Genomic DNA, 8,067 nt, shown 5'->3' on the forward strand with positions numbered 1-8,067 from the left:
CTGAAGAGAAGTGATTTAGGGTTTCAGATTTTACCCTAATAACCTATATAACAGAACGCCAGAACGGCGTTGTTTCGTTTATGTCCAAAACGGTAGCGTTTTGATAGCTGAGGGGAAAACTGTGCGTTTTAGGAAAAGGGGTTAATGTCTGGCGTGGCCATCCCAACCTTGTTTCATTCCGATTTGGTCCCTATACTGAACTTTATTATCTTTTGATTTTGTTGCATGATTTTCAGCGTTTTTCATGATAGTCCAAATTCATGTTGGGGCCATTTTTCTGTTGTTTTTACATTAGATGCACAGTTTTAGAAACTTGCATTTTGATCCTATATAGCGTTTTGGTTATATTATGGTTGCAGCACTTGGAAATGAGATTTTATGAAAAGAGCTCATTGTTTATTTTCTTTATATCTTAGCCACTTGTTCAATATTCCATGCATGTTTGTAGAGCTAATTTAGATTTATTTTGAATGTATGCATGTACATATTATTTCAAGCATGTCGTTAGTACATATATATTTAGTTGTAGCGTTTACGCCTGTTGGCCTCACGGGCATGACTCGATCTAATCGCATAATCGGAATTAAGAATAATGCCCTTTTAATCTAAAATTATCAGAATGGCTTTTCTTAACTTACATGAAAGTTGTTTTGACGATTTTAAATTAAAATGGTATCCCGTCAGTAACGCCTAATTAAATTTGGATATATCATTGTAAAATTTGGGAGCGAAAGAAAAAGAAATATTCGACTATTTAAACTTTTCGAGAAAAGGTTGTTAGAACTGAACTAAAGATCTGGTCTCGATATTTTTAAATAATCGAATATTCTTTATCTTTCTAATGACTTGGTAATTTTAAATTAAATCTATTTTGTTGCTTTGAATGTTGCAAATTTGCATGTTTGTTGTTTAAAGGGATCATTAATCAAATCAAATTTGAACTTGTGAAATTCGTTGCAAAGAAATTAATTAATCGACTAGGTACCGATTTAGGGCGTTGTGGGGGTGCTAATCCTTCCCCACACGTAACCGACTTCCGAACTCGGATTTTGGTAATGTAGACCGTAAATTTGTCGTTTTAATTAAAATTAATTTTTATTTAAAATGACAACATTTTTGGGTGCCCAATCACACCCTAATCAAAGATTGGTGGCGACTCCTCGAACCATATATTTTGACCGTAAAGGAATTTCCAATTTCTCGAAACGAGAGATTTTCTAAAATTGCATTGTTTTTAATTAAAATTCGATTGAAAAGATAAATAATTAAAAATGACGCGGTTTCCAAAATCACCCCGCCGTTTAAAAATCGTTTCGACAGCTTGGCGACTCCGCTGGGGACACTTTTAGAGAGTCAGGCCTATAGTCGATTAATTAATTGTCTTTGCAAACGAAAGTTATAAGTTCGCTTTGATTTGGTTGTTGATCCCTTATTTGTTTGAATTATTTTGTGTGCATCTTAATTTGTAATTTGGGTTAATGAGTAAATAGTTGTACTAATGTGTGATCTACATGGTTTTCAGTTTTCTGACTTTCACTTTAGTCTATTGTTTCTCTTGGATCGAGGCAAAGGATTATGAGTTTCCCCACTGTTGCTGTAAACCTTTAACATTTAGAGCACTCTAACTGTGCTCTGTCCCGTTAGGTAGGGGTGAAAGCTACGCTTACGTGAGGAAAATTACTTTTCTCCGCATGGGCTTTAGCTAGTAACCTCTGGGGTACATGCCTTATGTTTACGAGTGAAACATTGAGTTTCCTCGCATGGACATAGGGAAATGTATCCTCTCGAAATTGAACTTGATCCGTTTTAAGCCTATAATGGGCGAGGATCGAGGGTCTGGCAAGCCCAAGGTGGCACCAGGAAAGGACAATTCGAGGACCCTTTTAGAAATACTGAAACTCTGCCCATTTTATGTCGAATCTCTGTCCGCAGACACAAAGGGGAAACTCATTCTAACTTTTCTCTCGAATTTATTTGTTGCAAAAAAGTATGTGAACTAGAGATCATGTGGTTAGGTTTATTTTTCGAACAGGCATGTGAATTAGATACCATGCGGTTAGGATTTTTTATGAATAACGAAACCTGAGAGTAGATACCATGTTGGGTAGGATCTACTAAAGCATGATTGGGTAGATATCATGTTGGGTAGATATCATGTGAATAAGGTTTAAGATGTATATATTTTCTATCTTCATGTTGTTTATGTATTCTTCGACTATTCATTGTATACTAACACAGTTTTATTTTGTTTGTGTTTTGTGTTTTATTTATTACTGCTGCATTGCATCATCATTCATGAAGAAATGTGTTGATTCACAAGGTGGTCATAAAAGTATAAGGCGGTCATAAAATGGACAAGAGCTTTCATAACAAGGAAGTGGATAACGCAGAAGTGAGGTCGTGGTCCGAGGAAAATCAGAGGAAGAAAGGTGACAGTTTGACTGAAGATTACATATCAGTACTACCAGAGGTTGCTCCGGTCAGTCTAAAGCAAAACGATTTGCAAGAGTTACGCGAAATTTGGGAAAGTTGGAATTCTGGTGTGAAATACTCTTTCTGGCAAAAGTATGGTGACATCGCCCTTCTGTTGTACGTAAAAGTAAACGAACCCCTAATCAAAGCTCTCGTCCAGTTTTGGAATCCCGCATATAGCTGCTTCACTTTTAACAAGGAAGACATGACTCCCACGTTAGAAGAATACACCTCCTTGTTTCATTTCGAGACGATACACTTGGATCGAATCTACTCAAAAGCCTCAAGGACACAATCCTTTAAGAGCAAGCTCGCAAGGATTACTGGGATGGGAGAGAAGTGGGTTGCTGATCGAATCCAAAAGAAGGGAGAGTCCGATTGCTTCCCTTGGTCATGCCTCAAGGAGCTCATTGTCAAGCATAGCGATATCGAGAAGAGCATGGAGATGTTCGCCTTGGGAATTTATGGTTTGATGATTTTCCCGAAAGTTCTTTATCACGTGGAAGCCGCAGTGGTCGATTTATTCGAGCGTTTGGAAAGGAAGGTAAACCCTGTTCCTACAGTTTTGGCTGAAACATTCAGAGCACTTAGCAGTTGCAGAAGAGCTGAGAGTAGCCGCTTCACCGGGTGTGTCCAGTTGCTTACTGTTTGGATACGCAGTCACTTCTGGAAAATTGACCGAGAGTATAGTCGACGGTTTTCTACGGCCTATTCACCCTTAAAAGATTTCCTCACTAAAGAGTGGCCAGAGCATCTCACCAGGAAGGATTGGGTCTCACTCTTCAGAAATTTACAAGAGCATGATATAGTGTGGCGTGTCCCCTGGTTAGCTTTTGTGGATGTGTTGTACAAATGCGGGGATTCCGATTGGGTAACCCTATTAGGGTTATGGGGTGGAGTAGGTTATGCGCCACTGATGGTACTGAGGCAATTTGGGGCACGCCAATTCATCCCAGCTACATCCGGTCTGAAGGCATCTGAATTTGTGTACTGTGGAGATCACTACAAGAAGACTGCTCGTGCAATGTCAGAGGCGTGGAAGTCAACCTTTAGAACTGATTTCATAGCAGCTGAGGTCATGCTGACACCAGATTACGTGGCATGGAGGGCGGTGCGAAAGAATGATATCCTTCCAATGGCGGATCGTGACCAAACAATTCCTTTGGAAGTACAGTTTAAATACGTACCGTCTAAGTTGGAGATACTAAAGAGTGAATTCGAAGCGGAAATCGCCAGGAAGGAAGCATAGTGTGAGGCCCTTAGACAAAAGAATTTCATGTTGGACATCGATAGGGGGTTCTATAATACACAATTTGAGCTTATGCGCAAGAGAAAGGATGAAGTGGAGGCCAATCTCACTAGTTTACAGAGCGATTACCAAAAAATGAGTCGAGCACGGGCAATTTCTGGCCTCGGGAGAACTTCAGAGCAGTGGCGGTTAGAGCTCCGGGCTGAGACGGATCGTCGAGTTAGAGACGTCAGAGCCGAGAGAGAGCACCGAGTCAGAGAAGTAGAGACAGAGAAGAAGAAAAGAAATCAAGAACTTGAGTCTGAGAGAAGGTCCTGGGTTAGGGCACTGAAGAGCGAAAGGACAGAGGCTAAAGAGTTAAGACAAAGGTACACCTTGAGCAAGAAGCGAGAAGAAGAATTGCATGCTAATATTGAAGAACTCAGAATGAAGGCAAATAACATGCAACTTGAACTTTAGGTTAGAAAGCAAAGAATCGACGAGCTCGAAACTGAGAAGAGGCAAAGCAAAGAAGAGCTAAAATTAGAAAGGCAACATCGGGAGAGTGTGCTCCAAGGCAAACAGGATGAAGTATTCCTCTGGATACAGAGGTGCGGAGCAAAGAACGAACGGATAGAGGTACTCAATCAAGAGATTCATGAAATGGAATCAAGGCATGAGGAAGAGTTAGCTCGAGCCAAGGCAAAGAATGAAGAGTACAGTGCCTACGTTATGCAACTTGAAAGTTCCTTATCTGCAGAAAACAGTCAGCGTTGCCCAGTGGATCAAAGGGTTAGCCTCGAGGAGAACACTACTTTGCAAAAGAAGATTCATGATTTAGAGGCTGCCTTACGAAGCTGCCAGACACAAATCGCTGGTCTCGAGCGCACCGTCCAAGGCACCAGACTGCAATGGCAAAACTCAAACGATCACTTTAGAGACTGGAAGACAAACGTGAATCACGTGATCCGAGAGACCATGAATCAGTTAAGCGGCGTGCGAGGCAGTTGGGAGAGATGGACCTCCAAGCAAAAGTCATCCAGAGCTATACCAATCTATCAGGTGTAGGAGAGGGGTCGATTGGCTTGTCAATCAGATAGTAGAGCTGAACATGAGAGCTAGGCCATTTCTGTAATGGACTTTTCTTGTAAAGATGATGCTTTTGTCCTAAATGAAAGTTGTTCTAAGACTGATCGCGTCTTATGAATCAATGCCTTTCTGCATGCATTTGCATTTTATTTGCAATTTAAGTTTTGTGTTGCATTTTTTATCACACTTTACATAATTTGCATTCATCCTCAAAGCATTAAAATTAACAATAAGGGATACATTACAGAATACTGGGAAATTTCAAGCATCACTATAACACAAGGAAGGCCATGGATGATAAGATTGCTCAAATAGAAAGAACTCATTGCAGTTGCAAGATGATCTGAGAAAAATGCAAGAAGATATGCTTAAGGCTCAAGAGGATATTGTCTAAGTTGGCAAATATGCTGGGAGGGAGAAATCCAGAGCACGGAAAGGCCCATGAGCAAACAAGTGAAGAACCACTTACCCTCCAGGGTTCACCCCGGTACAGTCTCCGAATATCCAAGGAACATCTATCCATACCAAAGTACACATAAATCCTGACGGCATTGCAGTTAATCCGCAACCTGGATCTTGTTCGTATCCCGAAGAAAGCCCATATCACCAGGTCCCGGACCTCTATGAAGAAGCAAAGAAGAGCGAAAACAAGTTGTTGCAGGAGCAATATAAGCAGCTAGCAAATGAAGTACAAGCTATGAAAGAAGATACCAGCTTGTATGGTCTCGACGCTAAGGAACTGAGTTTAGTTCCTGATCTGGTCCTACCTCCCAAGTTCAAAACCCTGACTTCGAGAAATACGACGGTACCCAATGCCCTTCTGCCCATATCACAATGTTCTGCAGGAAATGACTGGTTACGTAGGGGACGACCAGCTGTTGATCCCTGTTTCCAGGAAAGCTTAGTAGGCTCAGCATTGCGATGGTATAATCAACTAAGGAGAGTTGATGTCAGGACATGGAAAGACCTGGCCAAATCTTTTCTCGACCAGTATAAGCATGTGAAGGACGTCAGGCCTAACAGAATGGTGCTGCAAGCAATGGAGAAGAAGCATAATGAAAGTTTCAGACAATATGCTCAGAGGTGGAGAGAGGTAGCAGTACAAGTCCACCCACCGTTGGTAGAGGAGGAAACGAACCTACTTTTTGTTAATACCTTGAAGGATCCATTTTTCTCACATTTTTTTGGTAATCCTTCTCGAAGTTTTGCTGATATAGTTACGGCGGGAGAAATGATTGAAATGGCGATTAAAAGCGGGAAGCTTGAGGGAGGAGATTCCAGCAAGAAACAGCCGATGAGGAAGAAGGAAAACGAAGTCAACAAAATAAGGCAGTATGATTCCCATAATATCACAATGTCCCGACCACAGGGAACGGTAGCATCACCCCAAATTGACAATAGGCAAGGGGCAAGAGATCCAAGGAGAGAGAGGCCTCAATTTGATCCGATTCCTATGACTTATAAGGAGTTATTCCACGAATTATATGATCGACATGTAGTCTCACCTTATCATGTGGACCCTATACAACCCCCGTATCCCAAGTGGTATGATGCTAGTGCTAAGTGCGAATACCATGTAGGGGTTTCCGGACATTCTATTGAAAATTGTCCCGCTTTCAAAAAGGTCGTCCAAGCTCTGAGAAGAAGAAACGTCATCAATTTTGGTGACAGTGAACAGCCAAACATAGCCCAGAATCCATTTCCAAACCATGCAGGTGCCGGGATTAATGCAGTCGCTGAAGAGAAAGGAAGAACGACTGTAAAAAATGTTAGGGAGGTGATGTCACCCATGTCTTGGGTGTGGTGCCAAATGGTCAAGGTAGGACTATTAAAGACTAATCTGCCATGTGAACATTTCAACAATGAAGAGATGTGCCACTACCATAACTGCACAAAACACAGTCTGCAACAGTGTTCTGATTTCTTGGGGCTGGTACAAGAGATGATGGATAGTAAGGAAATCGAGTGGCTGAGAAAGAAGAAGCGGAAGTTTACGCCTCTGAGGGATCATCCAAAGGGGTCTATAGTGCTAGTTGTCCCCTCGTCATCACTCCCAAGAATCGAGTGGCTGAGAAGGTAGCTCCAAAGGTGATTATTACACCTCCCTCTCCGTTCCCGTACAAAGACAATAAACAGGTACCCTGGAGATATACTTGTCAAATAGGAGAGGTGGCAAAGCAACAGGAAGAGGTAGATGAAGTGGGACACATGACCAGGAGTGGTAGATGTTATCACAAAGAACCTGAGAAGAAGATTGCTGTCGGGAAAGGAAAAAGTATCGATGTGCAGATAAAAGAAGATGAACCCATCGTCAATGAGCCAGTAACGGAGAATGAAGCGATGGAATTTTTAAGATTTTTGAAACATAATGAATACAGTATTGTTGAGCAAATGCACAAGCTGCCTGCCCGTATTTCTATCATATCACTTCTTCTGAGTTCAGAGGCTCATCGTAACGCCCTATTAAAAGTTTTAAACCAAACCTTTGTCCCGAAGGAGATACCCACGGAAAAGCTGGACCGACTAGTTGCCAACATCCAGGCCGATAATTTTTTATCTTTTTCTGAGGACGAGATCCCTTCTGGGATGATTGGAAATCATAAAGCTCTACACATCACAGTTAGGTGCAAAGGGCATGTTCTATCCAGAGTACTGATAGATAACGGTTCGGCGTTAAATGTGATGCCCTTGGTGACCCTGAAAAAACTGCCAGTGGACAGTACCTTGATGAGAAGCTGTCAAAGTGTGGTTCGAGCTTTTGATGGAACGAAGAGAGAAGTTCTAGGCAAGATTGATATCCCTTTGACTATTGGCCCGGCGATATACGAAGTGGAGTTTCTTGTGATGGACATCATGCCTACATACAACTGTTTATTGGGAAGGCCCTGGATTCATCAGGCCGGTGCGGTTCCGTCAACGTTGCACCAAAGGATAAAATTTGCAATTGATGGGAGGCTTATATGCATTCATGATGAGGAAGACATTATTGCTTCGGTTTCTACTACTGCTCCATACGTTGAAGTGGAAGAGCAAGCTGTTGAATGTTCTTTCAGATCGTTGGAATACGTCAATGCCATGTTTGTGGCAGAAGGAAAGAAGATCCCGAAGCCTAGATTGTCAAACTGCACCAAAATGGGGCTTAAGCTGACTCTTGGAAGAGGAGCAAAAACTGGCAAATGGTTTGGACATCGGTTGCAAGGACTGGTGGGCCCAATATACCCTGTAACTAAAAGAGACAGGTTTGGTTTAGGGTATCAGCCGACTTTAAAAGAAAAACT

The sequence above is a fragment of the Hibiscus syriacus genome, unplaced genomic scaffold (assembly GCF_006381635.1).
Source record: "Hibiscus syriacus cultivar Baekdansim isolate YM2019G1 unplaced genomic scaffold, ASM638163v2 tig00000778_pilon, whole genome shotgun sequence".
Taxonomy (NCBI): Eukaryota; Viridiplantae; Streptophyta; class Magnoliopsida; order Malvales; family Malvaceae; genus Hibiscus; species Hibiscus syriacus.